At 37.5% G+C, this 23,427-nt stretch overlaps 1 protein-coding gene and 1 long non-coding RNA gene across 2 annotated transcripts in view; one reads left to right on the forward strand and one right to left on the reverse strand.

The window, feature by feature from the left end:
* The window catches only part of LOC137252707 (pleiotrophin-A-like), a 326,419-nt gene that overhangs the window by 262,964 nt on the left and 40,028 nt on the right, over positions 1–23,427 (reverse strand). The window lies entirely within an intron of this gene.
* LOC137252708 (uncharacterized) overlaps positions 1–23,427 on the forward strand; it is a 231,875-nt gene that overhangs the window by 87,460 nt on the left and 120,988 nt on the right. The gene's annotated exons all lie outside the window — the stretch shown is intronic.

Raw genomic sequence — 23,427 nt, forward strand, 5'->3', positions numbered from 1 at the left:
CTGAATGTTGACATAATTTACTTATATACTGTAAAGATATTAAATTTTTTGTTACAATTTTACTTTAAAAAAATTTTTTTTTTAAAAGTGGGCGTGGTTCTTCTCCGATTTTGCTAATTTTATTTAAGCGTTCATATAGTAATAGGAGTAATGTTCGTGCCAAATTTCATCATGATATCTTCAACGACTGCCAAAATACGGCTTGCAAAAATTTTAAATTACCTTCTTTTAAAAGTGGGCGGTGCCACGCCCATTCTCCAAAATTTTACTAATTTTCTATTCCTCGTCGTAAGTTGAACTCACCTACCAAGTTTGATCGCTTTATCTGTCTTTGGTAATGAATTATTGCACTTTTTCGGTTTTTCGAAATTTTCGATATCGAAAAAGTGGGCGTGGTTATAGTCCGATATCGTTCATTTTAAATAGTGATCTGAGATGAGTGCTCAGGAACCTACATACCAAATTTCATCAAGATATCTCAAAATTTACTCATGTTATCGTGTTAACGGACGGACGGACATGGCTCAATCAAATTTTTTTCGATCCTGATGATTTTGATATATGGAAGTCTATATCTATCTCGATTCCTTTATACCTGTACAACCAACCGTTATCCAATCAAACTTAATATACTCTGTGAGCTCTGCTCAACTGAGTATAATAAATACTTTTTTGTGTAGGAAGGCTGGGAACTTAACACAAATTCTATGGAGAGCGGTGCATACTAATACTAAAAAAATTCAAAACCGCAAGAAAATGTATATAAATTTGATTAAAGTCTTAAATTTTTCTAAGTCATAATAATGTAAATTTATTACAATGTTGTTAGAAAAACAAGCAGCAGTTGGTTGACGTTGTGGTTTTGTAATATTAAAATCAGAAATAAGTGTTCTTTTGTTGTACGGACTTATAAGTATGTATGTTTATATTGTCACTATGCATTACTTAAATTTTAATGAACTACTAAACCTTAAAAAAATTTTCAAAGGTACAGAAGAGCATATGCACATGAAAGTAACAAAAATGTATGTAGTTATAAATATGTTTCCAGGTTCGTAGGAGCTGCTCTGAATTATTTCCGCCAAAACATAGGACAGCAATAAAGCATATTAAGCTAAAATAGAAAGTTGAATTGCTACAGAGGTAAGCAGGCCATCAGATAATTTGTATATAGGAACCAGGAAGGGCGCATACAGAATAGAATGGTACTCCCACAAGTGACTTACTGTTAAGACTTACAACTGCAGGCTTTTTTAATCCAAAATATAGATTTCATTTAGATATGAACTGACCCTCCCAGAGTTGAAGTGAGCAACGGCAAGTCTTTTGAGTGTTGACAAGTTATCACCAGAAAATAAAAGTCATGTGAGTTCTCGAACGCAACGGAATTGTAGGCAATGCAGCAAATATAGTTTGCAATATGCATAGCTTTTTTTTTTGTATTCATTAAACTCGACATCCTCAGAAAAATAGATAACATGTTCACTTCCTATCTATCCGAGAATTGGATTGCCTATGATCACAGCTACACAACAGTAAACATTGAGGGACTCAAAGCTACCATTTCATTATGCGCATCTTCGCTCCAAACAAGAATTTTCACCCCGCTCCGTCTAGGACATACACAAATTACCTATCAAAATCTTGTAAAAGGGACGCCTGCCTCAATATGTTCTGCCTGTGACTGTCCATGAGTGTTTCCAGAAGTTTTTCGGAAAACAAAATATATTGACAAAAATAAAAAGCTAACAAGTAAGGAATGCTAAGTTCGGGTGTAACCGAACATTACATACTCAGTTGAGAACTGTGGAGACAAAATAAGGGAAAATCATCATGTTGTATAAAGAACCTAGGGTAACCCTGGAATGTGTTTGTATGACATGTGTATCAAATGGGAGATACTAAAGAGTATTTTAAGAGGGAGTGGGCCATAGTTCTATAGATTGACGCCATTTAGGGATATCGCCATAAAGGTGGACCAGGGCCGACTCTAGAATTTGTTTTACGATATGGGTATCAAATGAAAGGTGTTGATGAGTATTTTAAAAGGGAGTGGGCCCAAGTTCTATAGGTGGAAGCCTTTTCGAGATATTGCCATAAAGGTGGACCAGGGGTGACTCTAGAATTCGTTTGTACGATATGGGTATCAAATTAAAGGTGTTAATGAGTATTTTAAAAGGAAGTGGTGGTAGTTGTATATGTGAAGGCGTTTTCCAGATATCGACCAAAATGTGGACCAGGGTGACCCAGAACATCATATGTTGGATACCGCTAATTTATTTATATATATAATACCACGAACAGTATTCCTGCCAAGATTTCAAGGGTTTTTCATTTCGCCCTGCAGAACTATTTCATTTCATTCTACTTAATATGGTAGGTGTCAGACTCTTTTTACAAAGTTTTTTTCTGAAGTTATATTTTGCGTCAATACACTAATCCAATTACCATGTTTCATCCATTTTTTCGTATTTGGTATATAATTATGGCATTTCTTTAATTTTTCGTAATTTTCGATATCGAAAAAGTGGGCGTGGTCATAGTCGGATTTCGGCCATTTTTTATACCAATACAAAGTGAGTTCAGATAAGTACGTGAACTGAGTTTAGCAAAGATATAGTCGATTTTTGCTCAAGTTATCGTGTTAACGGCCGAGCGGAAGAACAGACGGCCGACTGTGTATAAAAACTGGGCGTGACTTCAACCGATTTCGCTCTTTTTCACAGAAATAAGTTATCGTCCCAGAATCTAAGCCCCTATCAAATTTCACAAGGATTGGTAAATTTTTGTTCGACTTATGGCATTATAAGTATCCTAGACAAATTGAAGGAAACAGGGCGGAGCCACGTCCATTTTGAAATTTTCTTTTATTTTTGCATTTTGTTTCACCATATCATTACCGGAGTGGAATGTTGACATAATTTACTTATATACTGTAAAGATATTAAATTTTTTGCTAAAATTTGACTTTAAAAAATTTTTTTTTAAAAGTGGGCGTGGTCGTTCTCCGATTTTGCTAATTTTTATTAACCATACATATAGTAATAGGAGTAACGTTCCTGCCATATTTCATCATGATATCTTCAACGACGGCCAAATTACAACTTGTAAAACTTTTAAATTGCCTTCTTTTAAAAGTAGGCGGTGCCACGCCCATTGTCCAAAATTTTACTAACTTTCTATTCTGCATCATGAGCTCAACTCATGTACCAAGTTTCATCACTTTATTCGTCTTTGGTAATGAATTATCGCACTTTTTCGGTTTTTCGAAATTTTCGAATCTTGATCATACAAACACATTCCAGGGTTACCCTAGGTTCATTTTCCTTCATGGTGATTTTCCCTTATTTTGCCTCCATATCTCTCAACTGAGTATGTAATGTTCGGTTACACCCGAACTTAGCCTTCCTTACTTGTTAAAAGTAATATTATTACTTATAATTGTATTTCACATAAATAAGTAAAAGGCAAGTAGCAACAACCAGAATTGATATAAATTTCGTCACTTGTCTTAAAAATAAGGTAGTGCTTCTCTGGTAACAATACGGACTCATTCAGTCTATATGAAGTCCAGCCTCGCCCGGACAGTTCAACCTGCTCTAAGGGACTGTAGTCAAATATTGAAAATATTGTTTTTTTTTTCTTTTTCTGACGAGTCGTTGATTGGCAGTGGCTTGCCAAGCTTCGAGGTCTCAAAATGTGTGCAAGCTTTCAATGCTTAGCATATCGAAAACTCTGAAAGCAACCCTAACGGTTGCGATGTACGCCGTTCTGCACATCCCGCTTATAGACCCGGTTGTCAACAACATAGCGTATAACGTTATTTAATACTGGATCAACATATTACCTAATTCCGATCCTGTGCTTGTATGGGACTCTTAGAACCACAATTGAGGTAAAAGGCAAGTGTGCTTATGTGAAGAGGAGGCGATACACATATACATCGATGGTTCCAAAGTATTGGATGCGGTAGGGTCTGCGGAATTATGTGCTGATCCGGTAATGAACATATGCTATAAGTTGCTATATCACTGAAGTGTTTTGAGGCGGAATAATTGGGATAGAGATAAATACGTATAGATTAGAGAAAATTTTAAATCAAATGAGCTAGCTAAAAAGGATGCATCCCTCGCAGTTTGTACCATAGACGTCCGAATGAGATTTGTCGTTATTAAAAGAAGGCGAGAATTGCATATGATCAATCAGGCAGGAAAGGCGTAGAAGCAAGCGTGGGCCTACAAAGTGTACAACGTCTCGTTCAGGCCTTACAACCTTAGATTAACAAAGTTACCCTTATCACTTAAAAGAGAGGACTGTGGACGCATGTTTTTAAACTAACCCTCGCCTGTGTAAGCAGATGTAGGAAGTTCGGTTTGGAGCAAATGAGGAAAGGATCGAGCGACCATCCTCTCGTGTCCTGCGCCCGCCTGGATAAGAATCCAGCTTTAAGGAGTCGCACAGGTATTAAATCCAAAAGCAGTAAATAGCATATGTTCTAGAAACTTCTAGTAGTAGCCAAGTGGGTGGAGTTATTTGATAAAAAAATTTCTAGATTTTGATAGAATTTTCAGTTGGGAGGTTAAACATACTTCTGGTCACACAATGGATCCATTCAGTATATGTGAGGTCCTCACGGACTGCCGAGTTTAATCTGACCTACATTGAATAATATCATACAATTGAGACTGTAATGAGGCTTTTTATCTTTTGGTTATTAAAGTATACTCCATTTATAATCATTCAAAAAAGTCAGCACTTCTTGCCCCAACATACTCAGCTTCACACAGAAATGTTTTCTTACATTTTTCTTTAGTTTGGCTTTATAATAAGGAAAAGTTTAAATGAGCTCACACACAAATACTCATATATGTATATTATGTATATTGGACAGATTTTGTTTTAATACCATTTTCCCATTTGAATACGCTGGGCAGAAAAATATATCTTCTCACTTAAAAAAAAAAAAAAAAAAAACAAAAAACAGTAACGAAGGCTATGTAGTGCGGGTGTAACCGAACATTGCATACTCAGCTGATAGCTTGGCTGCGTTGGTTTCGTAGGGTCTCGTAGTTGGTTTATAAATGGTTTTTAATTCCATATCACATACGTTTGGGAATATCGACCAAATTGTAGACCAAGGGTGCAGTTTTTTGGAACGATTTTCCTTCATCTTCTGTCAAATAGGGGAAAATCACCATATAGGAAAATGAACCTAGGGTAACCCTGAAAGGTCTTTGTACGACATGGGTATCAAATGGAAGGTATTAAAGAGTTTTTTAAAAGGTAGTGGGTCTTAGTTCTATAGGTGGACGCCTTTTCTAGATATCGCCATAAAGGTGGACCAGCGGTGGCCCTTAGTTGTATATGTATGTGAAGGCGTTTTCGAGATATCGACCAAAATGTGGACCAGTGTGACCCAGAATATCATCTGACGGGTACCAATAATTTACTTATATATGTAATACAACGAACAGAATTCCTGCCATGATTCCAGGGGCTTTTCACTTTGCCCTGCAGAACTTTTTCATTTGCTTCTACTTAATATGGTAGGTGTGACGCCCATTTTACAAAGTTTTTTCTATAGTCTTATTTAGCGTCAAAAAACCAATCCAATTACCATGTTTCATCCCCTTTTCGTATTTGGTATAGAATTATGGCATTTTTTTCTTTTATCGAAATTTTCGATATCGAAAAGTGGGCGTGGGCATAGTCGGATTTCGGCCATTTTTTATAACAAGATAAACAGAACTCAGATAAGTACGTGAACTAAGTTTACTGAATATATATCGATTTCTGCTCAAGTTACCGTGTGAACGGCCAAGCGAAAGGACAGACGGTCGACTGTGTATAAAAACTAGGCGTGGCTTAAACCGATTTTGTACATTTTCATAGAAAACAGTTATCATAGAAGCTAGGCCCTTACCAAATTTCACAAGGATTGGTAAATTTTTATTCGACTTATGGCATTAAAAGTATCCTAGACAAATTAAATGAAAAAGGGCGCAGCCACGCCCATTTTGAAATTTTCTTTTTTTTTTTGTATTTTGTTGCACCATATCATTACTGGAGTTAAATGTTGACGCAATTTACACTGTAAAGATATTCAATTTTTTGCTAAAATATGACTTACATTTTTTTTTAAGTGGGCGTGTTCGTCATCCGATTTCGCTCATTTTTATTTAGCGCACATATAGTAATAGAAGTAACGTTCCTGCCAAATTTCATTATGATATCTTCAACGACTGCGAAATTACAGCTTGAAAAACTTTTAAATTATCTTCTTTTAAAAGTTGGCGGTGCCACGCCCATTGTACAAAATTTTACTAATTTTCTATTCTGCGTCATAAGGTCAACCCACGTATCAAATGTAGGGACTTTGCTTATAGTTTTATTATTGTTTATTAATATTTACTTTATATATTTAACTTTGTTATGTGAGATATTTTAGGTTTAGGATGTTTTTGAATTTATAGTTTTTCAAAAGAAAATTTTAGACTTTTATGTTGATTAAATTTTGTTAAGAGAAATAAATAATTTTCTGAATATGTATTAGAAATTTATATTTTAAATTCATTAACCAACTACACCGAGTTTCGTTGCTTTATCCGCGTTTGGTAATGAATTATCGCACTTTTTCGGTTTTTCGAAATTTTCGATATCGAAAAAGTAGGCGTGGTTATAGTCCGATTAAGTTCATTTAAATGGCGATCTAGGATGAGTGCCCCGAAACTTACATACCAAATTTCATTAAGATGCCTCAAAATTTACTCAAGTTATCGTTTTTACGGACGGACGGACGGACGGGCGGACGGATATGGCTAAATTAATTTCTTTTTTCGCCCAGATCATTTTGATATATAGAACTCTATATCTATCTCGATTAGTTTATGCCGTTAAGGGGTACCGTTATGTGAACAAAATTAATATACTCTGTGAGCTCTGCGCAGCTGAGTATAAAAATGTAGAATTTTTTGAGCATACTTTTCAACCTAAATTGAAGTCAAGTTTTAATAAAAATTAGATTTCGCCCAGTGGTTGAAATTCAACCACAGGAAAGGAAAGGACAGGAAAGGAAGGAAAATCAATGGAAGGGAATTGAAAATAAAAGAAATGATAGAAAAGAAAAGTAGAGGAATGGAAAGGAAAGGAAAGGAAAGGAAAGGAAAAGAAAGGAAGGAAAGTAAAGGAAAGAATATGAATGGAAGAGAAATGAAAGTAAAAGAAAGGAAATAAAAAGAAAATTAAAAGAAAGGAAAGGAAAGGGAAATAAAGAAAAAGTAAGGAAAGGAAATGAAATGAAAGGAAAGGAAAAGAAAGGAAAGGAAAACAAAGAAAAGAAAACAAAGGAAAGGAAAATAAAATAATATAATGGAAAAGAAAGGAAGGAAAAGAAATAGACTTGATGCATGATCAGCTATGTGTTTTTGTTTAATTTTTATTGTGTACAAAGCAACTCCTCGGCCATGCTCACGATTCAGCAAAGTACACAAAAAGCAAGTACACACACACAGCGTGTCTATAGTATGAATAAGTGCATCTGTAATGGTGTTTTATGTTAAATTTTTTATATTTAAATGATTTTTCAAGTTTTTTTTTATTTATGGATAACAGTGCAGCTCGAAATTTCCTATCAATACATATATAATTTGTATACCTTATAATTATAGTTTAGCAGAAAACGGTTCTACATTTTTCCATCTTGTCTATTTATATATAAGATAAACACAATTTTCGATTTCACTTCAATTTTGTTTTTCAATTTTTAATGCATATGAAATGCGCATCTGCACACATACATATGTATTTAACAGCGAAAATGTAGCCGAGGTCGCGTAGGGTCGGAGTGGTGATCTATTGGTGAATATGGTACTTGTTTGTGTTTTTATAGTGGCAGGATGGTGTCCCACGATGACGGTGGCTGTTGTGAATCAAAGCTGTGCAAATTTGTCTGACGTAGCCACTAACTGACCAAAAATGTGTAATCAGTGGCATACCTTATGTTACCCAAATCCTATACCTACTTAGATCTAGGAAGATATCCCTCAAGATGTGCACCACGACTATCGGCGGAAAAGGCCCTATGAGTTGGGGTTGATACATTTCCATGTTTTGCTGTCTTGGGAATTCCTAGCGTGGATCCCTTCCATGTCTATTTGAAGCATGCATATATAATTGCAAATACAATAAAAGTTTTTTGAGTTATTTGTATGATATTTCAGCATAATAAACAATTTAGAATGTCAAAACAACTCGCACACTTCTGACAGCATTTTACCTAAATTATTGCAGTGCTGGAAAGTTCCAGTGGAATATTAGTTTAGGTACCTAAAATTTTGGCGAACACGCACCTAGCCTAAATATTAGGGTTAAGTGAGTTTTTTTCGGAATATATCATCTCTTTATTTAAATTTTTATAGTTGCCTCATGGACTTTAGCTTTTGCATATAAATCGTATCGGTAGTTTTCGATTATTATTATGTAGTACTTCTATAACTTTCCGATTTTCAACAGATTTGGAACTTTGAAAGCTCTTTATATATGCAGACGTTATAAATTATTATTTTTTGCTACAGTATTTTCACTTATATTTCGGAATTTTACCAAATTTTATATTTTGAGTATTTAGGTGAAGAGAATATTTTTTTGCCCAGCGGTTAAAAATGGGAATTTTTTAAAAATCCGGGCTGGCCTAATGTACATATTATGCGGCTTTTGTGTTAACAGTTAACGTGCGCATTATCATTAGCACCAAAGAAATGTAAAAATGCTTATTGGCCTATTTTCTGAGGCGTTTGCTATTTCAAAAAAACAAAAAAAGCACTTAGATATAAACTTTTTCCACAGGAATCTAAAGCTGCTTCTCATTTCTATTTAACAAACATTCTTTTCTTTAGTGGTTTATAATATCCGAAAAGAAAAAACCTTCAGTAATTTTCACACACTAAAATAACATTTACAATTGTTGTTGGCAGAATTTGCGGAGCTAAGCACTTAATATCACGGCTGGGCAACGTAAATATTAAACAAAGCAAGGATTTCGAAAAAAGGCTACACAAAACTACTTACCTATGTATATGGTTTGGAAATATATACATATATATGTATCTATATATAGTTGTAGGCGTGGTATGATATTTGAGACGGAAATAGCTTGTAACAGTCGACAATTGACGTGCTAGACATCTGCGTGACTGTCATCACCAACAGCCAACACCAACACAATTACAATCACCATCATTTCATATAATAACAATAGGAACAATCGTTGTGGCTAAAGAAGGCCGACCTTTCCACTTTAGCGCCTTTTTGCATTATGAGTATTGTCAGTTGAATGACTGGTTGGTTTTCATCGACATTGCCATTGCCTTTTCCCTCGTAATTGCCAAATGCCACAAGCTCTGTTGTTCCCCGGTGGCATGCATGTCTATTGTTGGTCTTTAGCAAGAGACTTAGTGGATACAATTGTCGTTGCATAAAAATACAATAATTTGTACAGCTGTATGTGTGCGATTGTGTAGATATGTATGTATGTACACATAGTAGACTATATTCAGTAACTGGGACCTTCAGTCCAAACTGATATGGTTTACTTATGCGACTGTCGCCAGATTCTGAACAAAAAATTCTGTATTAACCCTTTCAGGACCGTAAGAAAACTACAAGTAAACTTTGTTGTACGACTGCTTTATTTAGTTCATTTGGAAGCAAAATGCATAAAAAACAACTCGACTTTTAAATTCATTTCACGTTTTTTTTTATAATTTTATGGGAAAAATATTTCCCTATGGACCTCAATGGGAATTTCGCAACAGCAGGGAACATTGGTTTTCAAATAATGCAAACTTTAAAAATTTGTCGTGAAAATATATAGATTTTGGAAAATAAATCATTTATGGATATCTGAAAAGCAGTTTCTTTTGCTAGTATAGCAGAGGTGAACGTTGCTCATTACACATATTTTATGCGTCCTATTTTCAATCCGCTTCTTAGCGCAATTTACACACCTCTTCATGTTATTTACTTTTTGCATATTGTGCATTGGAAAACTTGGCTTCACACCGACTTTACTCTTCGATTTATTCACTACGGACGGCCTGGCTCTTTACCTACATGAAAATCCATTTAAAAGACTTCGAGCAATATTTTGACGAAATTCTATACTGCTCAAAACCGGTCCCTCTACAAGTTTCTTCTCTTGTAACTTTTTGTACACCAAATATGAGTTGCTCATAGCAATATCCCTTATATCTAATCCTCAAATTATATCAACTCTACCACTTTCACTGTTCCAACATTATGCTACAATGTAATGACTAAATTTCCGCTTACATTCTGTACTCCCCCATACAGCATACTACTGTTAAATGGTACCCTTCCGCTTACACTTACCTTACGCTTAGTTGCAAGGGGCCTGCTATATAGGTTTTACACCTATGTTCTGTAGTCCTCCTCGTGGCAACTCCTACATCAGTTTTTGGAGGGGATCACCTTATTTCTGATAATCGCTCAGAGATCCACATTCAGTTAAAGCGAACATCTGATTTTCTACGATTTCTCTACTGTAGTGAAAAATTCCAGGTCAACCGAGAAATACGAGTCCAACAGACAAAGTACAGCGAAATAGTAGTCAATAGACTAGACTTTGACATAGCAATGACCTGCAAACTGTCAACGAATTTGGTAATAGAGCAGCACAAGGAAAAGATAAATTTGTTTACCTTATAAAAAGCTCTCCATGTTGGCAAGGTGTATCGTGAAATTACATACATTTTCGATACAGTCTAAAGCACGTACAAAATAACAAACGGCAAACATAAAAATTGTAAAAAACAATAGTAATAATAGCTGACTGATGTCAGATGGCTTTGGTTTGGTCAAGCTTCGGTAACCAGAACTGGCGTATAGACAACCACAGAAATGTTAATTACCGCAAAGCTTTTAATTGTGTAAATGCGTAAACTTCACATTCGGAAACTTATTACGAATCAATTATGTGCCAAAATGCTTAACACAATAGGGCTTGTCGGTATAAAGGATTTACAAATATAGTGGCATCACCCTCCCTCGCTGATGTTGGCACATTTTCGTCGCTGACATTGATTGCGTGTCGTTAACAGAGATTGAGTAGATCAGTGGGTACATAAAATTTGTTCTCAAAGTGTATTTGTTATGATGTTGAAAAGATTAATTTTGCTACTAGAAGGGAGGCTTTATCTTATATTTAGGTTTTAAAGAGCTCAGTCTTTGGCATCGGCTATGACCTTGGCTGAGATTTTTGGTTTAATAAAATGTTTTTAAAGTGTTCGTTCTGGCACTAGCAAGGAACGAAAGATAACATTTAACCACTTCGAACTTTCTAGGTTGTCTCACAGGGGGTACAGCAGGGACCAAGTTTTTGAAAAGGTGTGAAGTGTCTGATCTGAGTCAATATAAACTTCGTTTTAAAAAATCCGAATCTCTTTATTTTCTTTAAAATAATGATTTATGTGCCTTACATAACTATAGGACCAATAGGGGTTTGGGAAATAGGAAAAATGGGCACTAGAGCTCTGAGGTTTTCAAGTCATATAGCGAACTTTTATTTAGTATAGAAAATTTAACCACCTGGGGTTTTGAGCATGGTCCTTCTAACCTACTTCTTTTGGAGTGAGCGCTGGGGCTCTGAAATTTTGAACTGGGAAGTGAAAGAGTAAGGAGAGTGGGCGGTGGTGGAATGGGGAGAATATGTGGAAATGAAATAAGAAAAGGGAAGAGGTTGCGGCTAACCTGGTGAATAAGGATGAAGAAAAGGTGGAGAGGGTAAATAAAATTTTCAAATACTTGAAAGACAATGTTGGCACAGAACAAAGCATACCAAGTCAGCTTCCATAAATAATTTATATTTTGTTTTATGTATTTTATGTAGCTTCATGTTCGTTATTCTTACTGGACACTGCCTTTTTGCGTCTCGTGCTTTTATGAAGAATCGACATCGTCTTAAAAAGTTTACTAAAGTCTTTTGACCTTATCGACCTCAGAGTTGAAGGTGGAAAATATTCAAAAAACCTAGACCTCCTACTTTCATTCAGCCTACCCTACTACTGTATAACCCCCAGGCAGGAGTATCAGTCATCCACATAGCAGCGGAGGATAGAGACACACAATATCGGTAATAAAATCTTTATTTTCAGCGCAAGCAAAGCTGCTATCAAATCTTGGCTCCAAACTGTCGTCAATCTCTTCAAGAGATGCCACAACTGAGCCATATGTACCTTACATGGGTTGTGGAGCACAGGACCGTCGAGAGAAACTGCATTGCAGGCGAACTCTCCAGGCAGCGTACGACCACACAGATCCTTCCTGAAGAAGAACACTTCGATGTGTCCCTTTCTACATGTAAGCTAATGCTAATAGCGCACATCCACCTTCAAGCCGAAGAAAAATGGCTACAAATACCAGTGTATCGACACCGAAGAAAACCTGGCCAGATCCTTAAAGATCTCGCCATGTTCACGCTCTAAGTAGGTATAAAATTTCGACACTTGCAGGAGCTCTACCTCGGCACTATTTGATGGGTAGGCATGCGAAAAATTCATGTTAAAAGCGCTTCATTGACATTACTGCAGGAGTTGTAAAGAAGATGAAAAGGAGGAAACGATGGATCAGTTCATATGCAACTGCCTGGCATTAAGTGGCGCTAGGCTCTCTCTGGAGCTCCCTTTCTGGATAATCTAAGCCAGGTTGTACAGTATGACATCAAGGACTTGGCAGCGTTGAGCAGTTCCTCAAAATGGTTCTAAGAGGAAAGGCCAGAAAATTTCATTCTTTCTTAAGATCTTAAATTACCGTCGAAACCATGGCCTATGCACCGACCATTTAAATAACTGAACTAAGAATTAATTCTCGCATATACACAAATGCTTAAACGTTTTCGTCATTAAGCTGCAAAAGCACGTAATGCTAAATGTCGTATAATTTAATGATAATATTACAAAATATCCCCTACCATAACGGCAAAAATAGATTTACTATGCAAATCGCATTTTTATACTCAGCTGAGCAGAGCTCACAGAGTATATTAACTTTGTTCGCATAACGGTAACCCGTAACGACATAAACTAATTGAGATAGATATAAACTTCTTTATATCAAAATGATCTGGGCGAAAAAAGGAATTCATTTAGCCATTTCCGTCCGTCAGTCCGTCCGTCCGTAAACACGATAACTTGAGGAAATTTTGAGGTATCTTGATGAAATTTGGTACGTAGGTTCCCGGGCGCTCGTCTCATATCGCTATTTAAAATGAACGAAATCGGACTACAACCACGCCCACTTTTTCGATATCGAAAATTTCGAAAAACCGAAAAGGGCGATAATTCATTACCGAAAATGGATATAGCGATGAAACTTGGTAGGTGCGTTGACCTTATGAGTAAATTAGTAAAATTTTGGACAACGGGCGTGGCTCCGCCCTTTTTCATTTAATTCGTCTAGAATATTTTTAAGGCCATAAATCGAAAAAAAAATTACCAATTCTTGTGAAATTTGGTAGGTGCATAGACTCTATGACAATAACTGTGTTCTATGAAAATGGCCGAAATCCGTTGAAGCCACGCCCAGTTTTTATACAAAGTCGGCCGTCTGTGCTTCCGCTGGGCCGTTAACACGATAACTTGAGCAAAAATCGATATATCTTTACTAAACTTAGTTCACGTACTTATCTGAACACATTTTATCTTGGTATAAAACGGCGGCCACCGTGGTGTGATGGTAGCGTGCTCCGCCTATCACGCCGTATGCCCTGGGTTCAACTCCCGGGCAAAGCAACATCAAACTTTTAGAAATAAGGTTTTTCAATTAGAAGAAAAATTTTCTAAGCGGGGTCGCCCCTCGGCAGTGTTTGGCAAGCGCTCCGGGTGTATTTCTGCCATGAAAAGCTCTCAGTGAAAACTCATCTGCCTTGCAGATGCCGTTCGGAGTCGGCATAAAACATGTAGGTCCCGTCCGGCCAATTTGTAGGGAAAATCAAGAGGAGCACGACGCAAATTGGAAGAGAAGCTCGGCCTTAGATCTCTTCGGAGGTTATCGCGCCTTACATTTATTTTTTTTTTTTTTTTTATAAAAAATGACCGTAATCCGACAATGACAACGCCCACTTTTCGATATCGAAAATTACGAAAAATAAAAAAATGTCATAAATGTCATAAAATGTTCTGGAGGTCGAAATCAAAAGCCTTTGGAATCTTGGCAGGAATACTGTTCGTGGTATGACATATATAAATAAATTATCGGTACCAGACAGATGATGTTCTGGGGCACCCTGGTCCACATTTTGGTCAACATCTCGAAAACTCCTTCATATATAAAACTAAAGGACAACCCCTTTTAAAACCCTCATTAACACCTTTCATTTGATACCCATATCGTAAAAACACTTTCTAGAGTCACCACTGGTCCACCTTTATGGCGATATCTCGGAAAGTCGTCCATCTATAGAACTATGGCCCACTCCCTTTTAAAATACCTTCCATTTGATACACATGTCACACAAACACATTCCATGGTTACCCTGGGTTCAATTTCCTACATTGTTATTTTCCCTTATTTTGTCTCCAAAGCTCTGAGCTGAGTATGTAATGTTCGGTTACACCCGAACTTAGTCTACCTTACTTGTTGGTTTTGCAATTACTTCAACCCCTCCAATATTAAAATAAAATAATAAATGGCGAAAAACCACTGCAAAGAAGCAAAGCATGGAGAGTTTCTGGTATGCACATAATCAAATTTATAGCTTTACTTTAAGATAGCTTTTTTATCATTTTGTTTTAGTTAGTTGCTATTAAATGTAATACTTTTTTATGTTCATACACCATTGAAGTACTAGGAATATTGCGAATATTTGCATTCGCGTGTCGTATCATTTCAGAATTGGCATCATTTTGACATTCGCAATCATTTTTCTTACCATATTTCATAGTTTGAAAGAAAGAGCGTAAGCTAGGAACTGGTATGCTATATGATAGAATAGAGAATGTAAACGTAAGCGTAGTCACGTGTAAATTTTTCTCAGTGCTATATTATTTTTGCAAATTTTTTGTTGTCAATTTGCTAGTATGAATTTGAATATCATTACGAAGTCCCTTGGCTTCGCATGGAAGTGCTTCTTCTTTGCACTTTCATATGAAATTCAGGCACTTTCATAGGAATCGAATTTATATAAATAAGAGGGCATATGAGAGTGCTATGAATTTTATATTCAAAGTGTGAATATGTATATATGCCTATTCTTCAGGGCAAAACAAAAACAAAATGCTATAAGTGTACAGGGGTTGGGCAGTTCTGATGATAAGTATAAGCACAATCAAACAGCAAATCAGGCAAGGAATATTATCAACTTGTTGTCGAAATGTTAACGGTCTGTTATCGATAAGTTTTCGGTTTGTTATTGAGCGGTTATTGGCACGTTATCCTTTTTCATCGACGAATTATCGGTTTGATATCAAACTGTTTCAAAGACTATCGATAGAATTTCGAAAAGTTAGCAACTATCAATGGAAAGGTTATCGACATCTTATAAAAAAGTTGTTTGTTATCGGTGTATCAAATTCCAAAGCAATAGTTTTTGATTATGCGTTTTCCCTGACAAATTCTTAGCATACGTAGCCACAAAATTTTAAGTATACCTTTATGTTTTAAATCCACATATTTGACAAGACAGACTTGTAGAAAATTCATTTTATTTGGATGAGCGATTCCCTAGTTTTGTGTCCGGACTTTTGTTTTGTTCTTAAAAAATAAAATTCCGGATTTTACTTTCAGTCTCATAAATTTCACCTAAAGCAATTTTTTTACTCGAACATTTTCGACTAATAAAAATTATTGAAATGGGTCCCTGATAAATACCAAACGACTCAACTTATTCGTCCCAAGGCAGCACCTTTTACTGGTGCCATCAGCGGACATTTAATAGACACCCTTTACAGTGATGCATCTTTCTGTCGAATACTAAAGGCCAACTCCTACTTGACGTTGTCATCTTAACACTTCTCCGCTATATAATAGTCCCTTATTCTCGATAAAGAATCTCTGATGAATATCTATGAGACTTTGGATGTTAACGCCATTTAAAAGTCAACGCCCTACATAGTTTCAAACTTGTAGCAAGCAAGAGCGATCCGACCGAAAGTACGAACACGAGTTATTACCAATATGTTACCAGCGTTCGAGAGTTGGAAGTAAAATATAACCAGAAAGTTTCTCAAAAAAAATCAGATGTTCTGAGACTCCGGTCAATTTTGGGCCCATAGCTGTAGAGTGAGATTACCCTTTCTGCGCATATCCGTTCACCATTCTATTGGCTACTTGCAATCAATTCTGCATTGCTCGAGTTAACATTGAGCTCGCTTGGCTTAACATTGTAAACTACCAACAATTTTTAACATAATTTTCACACTGTAAAAGTTACGGCGAGGTCATCAGCAATTGATTCACTTACACGATTCATTTAAATTGAACTGTACTCCACTTGGCACAACAACACTGCGGTACAAACTAGTAATTTGGAAACTCAGCACACCAAACTAAACGATGTATGATGACAGGTTGCAAAATGTATGAGATGATCTCTTCCTCACTCGAGCAAACAAAGAAGGCGACGGCGAGCTTAAGACAGTATGAAGTCCGTAAAGGTACCAGGAAGTGATGGGACACGCGCAGAAGCAATAAGACTTCATCGAAATAGCAGCCTCTTGTTATTGCTAAATATGAATAACAAATACCAGTATCTTCTCAGTAAGGTGGAAGGAAAAGGAGACCCGACTCCTCTTTGTGCGCATTCTAACCACAGACGGTAAAATAATGAAAAGACTCTTAATAAAAAAGTAATAATTCACAACGGGTTACCTACTACCCCACCTAACCGTGTTGAGGTGCGAATCCGCATGACGCACGGATTTGTTATCCTTTTTATTTTATTTATGTTTTTCTTAAAACAAAAATTGGTAACAGCCAATAAATATGGAGGCGGTATATTTCACCTACAGCCTGGCTCCCGCAAAGATCACTTTACAACAGTCGTGATATGCGAGGTTACAAATGCCACATTAAAAATCGAACCGGTGCCACCAAGCAATATGGATTGTCTTATTGGTCACGTTGGATGTGAAAAATGCCTTCAACTCAGTCAGATGGGATGTCATGCTAAACGCACTAAATCACCCTTTTCGGGGGATATCTACATCTCATATTAAGATACTATCTTAAGGATCGCTGGTTCATGTACGAAAAAAATGCAGGCCAGATAAAGGTACGGCTAACAAGTATATTAATCCAGCGATACGATGTGCCTCCTTCGATGTAGCCTCCTTCACTTGCACATTAAATAATTAAATTCTCTTATCGCTTTCGCGAATGACGTGGCAGCCGATATTACAGCATGAACTGAGACACAGATTTAGTTAATTCGAGTGGTGTGCAGTGTAAGTCTAATATATAAAATTCTTCTGTCACGGTTTTAGAGGCTGAACTCCTTCGAAACGGTTAAACCGATTCTCATGAAATTTTGTGAGCGTATTGTGTAGGTCTGAGAATCGGCCAACGTCTACCTTTTTTTTCGCTACGTGTATAGGTCTTGAGATCAAAACGTGGACCCGGGTACCCCTAGAATGTGTTTATACAATATGGATACCAAATGAAAGCTGTTCATACAACTGGGAGCATAGGGTCTCGAGATATAGCCCAAAACGTGAACCCGGGTACCCCTAGAATGTGCTTATACAATATGGATATCAAATGAAAGCTGTTGATGAGTGCTATAGTACAGGATAATTCTCATACAACTGGGAGGCTAGGGTCTCGAGATATAGCCCAAAACGTGGACCCGAGTACCCCTAGAATGTGTTTATACAATATGGATATCAAATGAAAGCTGTTGATGAGTGCTATAGTACAGGATAATTTTCATACCCCTGGCTGACTAGGGTCTCGAGATATAGGCCAAAACGTGAACCCGGATACCCCTAGAATGTGTTTATACAATATGGATGTCAAATTAAAGCTGTTGATGAGTGCTATAGTACAGGATAATTTTCATACAACTGGGAGGCTAGGGTCTCGAGATATAGCCCAAAACGTGGACCCGGGTACACCTAGAATGTGTTTATACAATATGGATGTCAAATGAAAGCTGTTGATGAGTGCTATAGTACAGGATAATTTTCATACAACTGGGAGGCTAGGCTCTCGAGATATAACCCAAAACGTGGACCCGGGTACCCCTAGAATATATTTATACAATATGGATGCCAAATGAAAGCTGTTGATGAGCGCCATAGTACAGCATAATTTTCATACAACTGGGAGGCTAGGGTCTCGAGATATAGCCCAAAACGTGGACCCGGGTACACCTAGAATATGTTTATACAATATGGATACCAAATGAAAGCTGCTGATGAGTGCTATAGTACAGGATAATTTTCATACAACTGGGAGCATAGGGTCTCGAGATATAGCCCAAAATGTGAACCCGGGTACCCCTAGAATGTGCTTATACAATATGTATATCAAATGAAAGCTGTTGATGAGTGCTATAGTACAGGATAATTTTCATACAACTGGGAAGCTAGGGTCTCGAGATATAGCCCAAAACGTGGACCCGGGTACACCTAGAATATGTTTATACAATATGGATACCAAATGAAAGCTGTTGATGAGTGCTATAGTACAGGATAATTTTCATACAACTGGGAAGCTAGGGTCTCGAGATATAGCCCAAAACGTGGACCCGAGTACCCCTAGAATGTGTTTATACAATATGGATATCAAATGAAAGCTGTTGATGTGTGCTATAGTACAGAATAATTTTCATACAACTGGGAGGCTAGGGTCTCGAGATATAACCCAAAACGTGGACCCGGAAACACCTAGAATGTGTTTTTACATTATGGGTATCAAATTGAAGCTGTTGATGAATGTTTTAGTACAGAGTAAGTTTTACACCGCTGGGTTACTACGGTCTCGAGATATGGGCCAAAACATGGACCCGGTTACACCTAGAATGTTTGTATATTATGGATATCAAATGAAAGCTGTTGCTGATAGCTCTGAAGTTCATTGTGATATTCGATTTAGTCGCATCAACCTGGCAAAACTGATAAATATGCATGCGAAGCCGAAATAAAGACATGAATTAATAATACCCGCATACTTATTTGCATAAGTCCTATTCGATTTGCCTGAAATTTCGTATATAAATTTGGCTATATTAGTATTTACGATCCTTTTTTCCGGGAAATATAATAGAGACGGACTGGGACTGGGATTAGGACTAGGACTGGGACTGAGACTGAGACTCGGAGTGGGACTGGGACTGAGACTCGGAATGGGACTAGAGCAAAATACATACACCCTCTGGGACAGGCAATAAGGGATGCAGAAGAATTAGAAGGAATTGAGAGAAGAGAAAAGAGAGAAAGAGATTGAGACGAAGATGGAGATAGATGAAGCGAAAAAGACGGAGGGAGGAGTGAATAAAAGGCTTAGGAAAAAGTGAAGAGGGGGAGGCCAGAGTAAGACGGAAAAAGCTTATTAAAATGTATGCAGATAGGTCAAATTTAGGGCAGGACAACGTCTGCCGGGTCTTCTAGTAAATATATATAATGAACATGGTCTTAAGCTTGCAATGCCGAAAACTGAGATTCTAATACTCACGAAGGCACAAACTTCAGACGTTAACAATATGATGGTTGGGCGCCAACAAGTAGAAGCATGCAGCTCCATGAAATACCGTTGGGTGTAGCTAGATAGGAAACTAACGTTTTTAGAACACTTTTAAGGGGCCTGATAGAAGACTGCGTAAGCAGACAACATCTAAGTAAATTTATGGCGAACATAGGCGGTTCAAGGTCATAGTAAAAACAATGCTTGCATCTGCTTTGAATTCTATAATATTGTACAGTGGAAAAAATATTGCTAATCAAATGAAGTTGCGTAAACACCGAAAAGTCAATATCTCATTCCAGCGCACAGGGACACTGGGAATCGCCTCAGCTTGCGCATGGTATCCGCAGATGCCATCCCTGTCATTTCGGTTACCATATAGATACACCTTCTTTCTGAGGGAAGGGAGTGATCAGAGCTGATATCACCGTGGGCGGTGCGCGACATTTGCAAAGAAAAGGAGCTTCAGTGGTGCAGGAAAGTCAAACAGGTATCTTATACCCGAGGTGGAGCCATAGTTGGATCGGGCACATGGTTAGGTCGTCTTCTACCTTAGGCATTTTGACTGCATTGAAGAACGGTTGAACACGAGTCGATCTATACTCCGGCAGTGCTTTCCCATCTGTGCGCTACTTCTTTTAAATTTTTTCCTACAAATTGATTTGATGAAATATATGTATTTTCTACCGACTCCGAGCGGTATACCTAAAATGGATACATTTTGCTGAGAAGCTTTTCCTGGCAAAAGGTACACTCTGAATTTACCAAACCTTTGCTGAGGGGGAACGTGTTTGTAGTGTATTTTTATGTAAGTTTATGCGGGACTTGAGCTCAGGACTTTCGTTGTGATAAGCGATGATAGGTAAATTAAAAAATATAATATTTGCTACATCCCTAATATGTATGGCTGTGTATGTGTATGTATGTATACGAATATGCGCGCAAACATATGGCACGTCTACATTCACGAAATTACTTATACGACATGGCGCACTATCGCTTACTATGCGACAGAACAGAACTCAAGTTGACTTCTATTTCAGCAATCTAAGTTTCGTAAGACATACGTTTTCAGTATGCAAGTAAAAGTGCACATTTAAGAGTAGATGCTTGCGTCTGCAAAGGAAACCACGCCATCTTGAATGAGTTTATGTCATTTCCGCTTTTTCCGCATTTCACTTATATTATATATGCGGAAATGTTTTGTTCGTTTTCTGCCAACGTCTGAGTTATTTGAGAGTTTACATAGTTTTTGTGTTGATTTTTGTTGGCATTTAAGTGAAAACTGTGTACATACGAATATATTTAACATCACATTATATAACTGCGATATACACTTCCAAGTACCAACCCTACAATATATGGATATACTCGTCTTAAAATTTGTTTCCCTTTTCTTAAGTGCTGTAAAGTACGTAGAACGTAGAACAGCAGCACGAGTGGCTTACAACCACTTACATACATAAGTATATATGCATGTGTGTATACAATTTGCGTATCTGCTGACGATTACAGCCTCAGCTAGCACTAAGCATATTGTTATGATAATAGAAAATCTTTAATGCAGTTTTCTGTCTGCCATTTTGAGTTACCACATTTTTACAATTATATTTTGAATTTAACCAGCCACGCTATAAATATCGAATTGTGTAGTTTGGGAACGTTGATATGACTTTTGATAAAAATATCCATCAGATCTTCTTTCTCCAAGTAGCAATTTACCATCAAGATGATAATAAATCAGTCTCAAAACCTTTCTAGTAAAATCTGTGGAAATCATTCATCTATTGCGCCGAAAATTTAACCGTAGCTGTTGTTGTTGTGCTTCGTCCCATACAACAGGTGCGACCGATCACAAACTGGTATCAACGTCCTCTAACTGAAGTCCAAGCGAACTTGCTCTTTCAACAGGGGTGGACCATAATGAGAGACGCGTTGGTTCCACAATACAGTTAAAGAGATGGTTGGTGTTATGTGGGACTAATGTTTTGTATGTCAGGGTTAATTCTGGGTAGGTAAGAGTTTAACCTGCTACAGTATCTAGATCGAAGTTGGGCTAGAGTGACTAGCGTTTCCCTAGGGAGATTGCGTTTCTCCTCTGCTAGTTTTGGGTATTGTTCTTTGAGTACAGGATTCACCGAGCAATTCCTGGCATAGAGGTCCGACGTCTGTTTGTGGAGTTTTTTCTTAACCGTAGCTCTTCGCCTGCCATTACAAAAATTAACTTTGTTGATCTCTTTGAGCTCGTTGAAGTTCGAGCTAGACGGATTTCGATAGAATCGCTTGCTTAGCTAATTTTAAGTATAACAGTTCAGGCGTATATTGCAAGAGCCCAATATAATTCCAAATTAGAAACGGCCTGCCACCTCAGATTGCATATTCTCGCTCGGCCAAAGAAATCTACAAGACGACTACGGAACCCTGTTATTATATACACTTGAATTATTTCGATTAGTTCGATATGAGCACAATAGAGTTCAGATATGAGCTGTCCACCGCTTTGTATACTCTTTAATCATTAGCTATGTTCTAGCCCTGGCACATACACGCAATTTGTACTTCTAGTGTAGCGTAGAATATTTTCGATATCCGCATAGCCAAGTTCTGCTAAACAGTCGATGAAATACTTATTCAGATAATCCATACGTATACTGGCCAGAGCATGGCATCTACAGAGTAAGTGCTCGACGCTTTCTATCTCCTTGTCATCCCTACACCTCCGACAAAAATCGTTGGTTGAAAATCCCATGCGTTCGCCGTGTATTCTCATCAGGCAATGTCCCGTTAGTATCCCGATTAATGAACCAAAGGAGAGACGGTTGAGGTTAATACGGAATCTAGTTCGATTCTCATTTATGCGAGGCCAGGTTTGTTTAGACACCTCGCAAGTTAGTTCACGCATCCTTCTTGAATTTTCCTTCTTGGTGAAAAATGATGCGAGCCAGTAATTGTACGCAGCAAGAGGAGGAGCAATCTCCTTCAGCTGGTTTAGCTCTGCCTGTTCAGTAGCCTTCCACGCTAGTTCATCGGCAACACAGTTCCCGGATACACCGCTATGACCTGGGACCCATAAATAGCTGTCTCGCAGCGCGATACAAGTTAGTTTAGGATCTGTCTGCATTCTATTGCTAATTTCGATGAAGTGTACTTGCCTTGGAGGGCTTTTATTACCGCTAGACGGTCAAAGTAAATTGGTACTGATGTGGGATTCTACTATAGCAGCTAATAGGCAGTCTCCATTATTACAGTTAGTTCCGCCTGGAAGACGCTACAGCCCTATGCCCAGGGAAAGTGAAAGATCCTCTGAATATATTCCACTTCCCACGTTACCATTGAGCTTGGAGCCATACGTGAAGATGGCCGTGCACTCTAGTTCTAGGTTAGCGGCGATGTGGTGTAATCTAGTTGACGTAAGTTTTCGGGCTGGTTCCCAAAATGCTATTATGGCCGAATCTGATGCCCTCAAGACTGGATATCGTTAAAGCCTCCGTTTACTCAGGATATTTTTATTGAGACAGTGCCTGGGGTACGAAATTGTGGATGCACTGAATACAGGATTATCGTACCATCAAATATAATTTACAAATATACATATAACTACAAATACCGTGCTACTTGAGCCAACAGGTAATCAGGGGAATTCGAACCAATTATTGCATAAAGCCCACAACCTTTGGAAAATTTCAAGCAGGGCCAGTAGAGGCCACCACTTGAGAGCCCCTGCATTCACGA

The sequence above is a fragment of the Eurosta solidaginis genome, chromosome 5, assembly GCF_040869045.1.
Source record: "Eurosta solidaginis isolate ZX-2024a chromosome 5, ASM4086904v1, whole genome shotgun sequence".
NCBI lineage: Eukaryota > Metazoa > Arthropoda > Insecta > Diptera > Tephritidae > Eurosta > Eurosta solidaginis.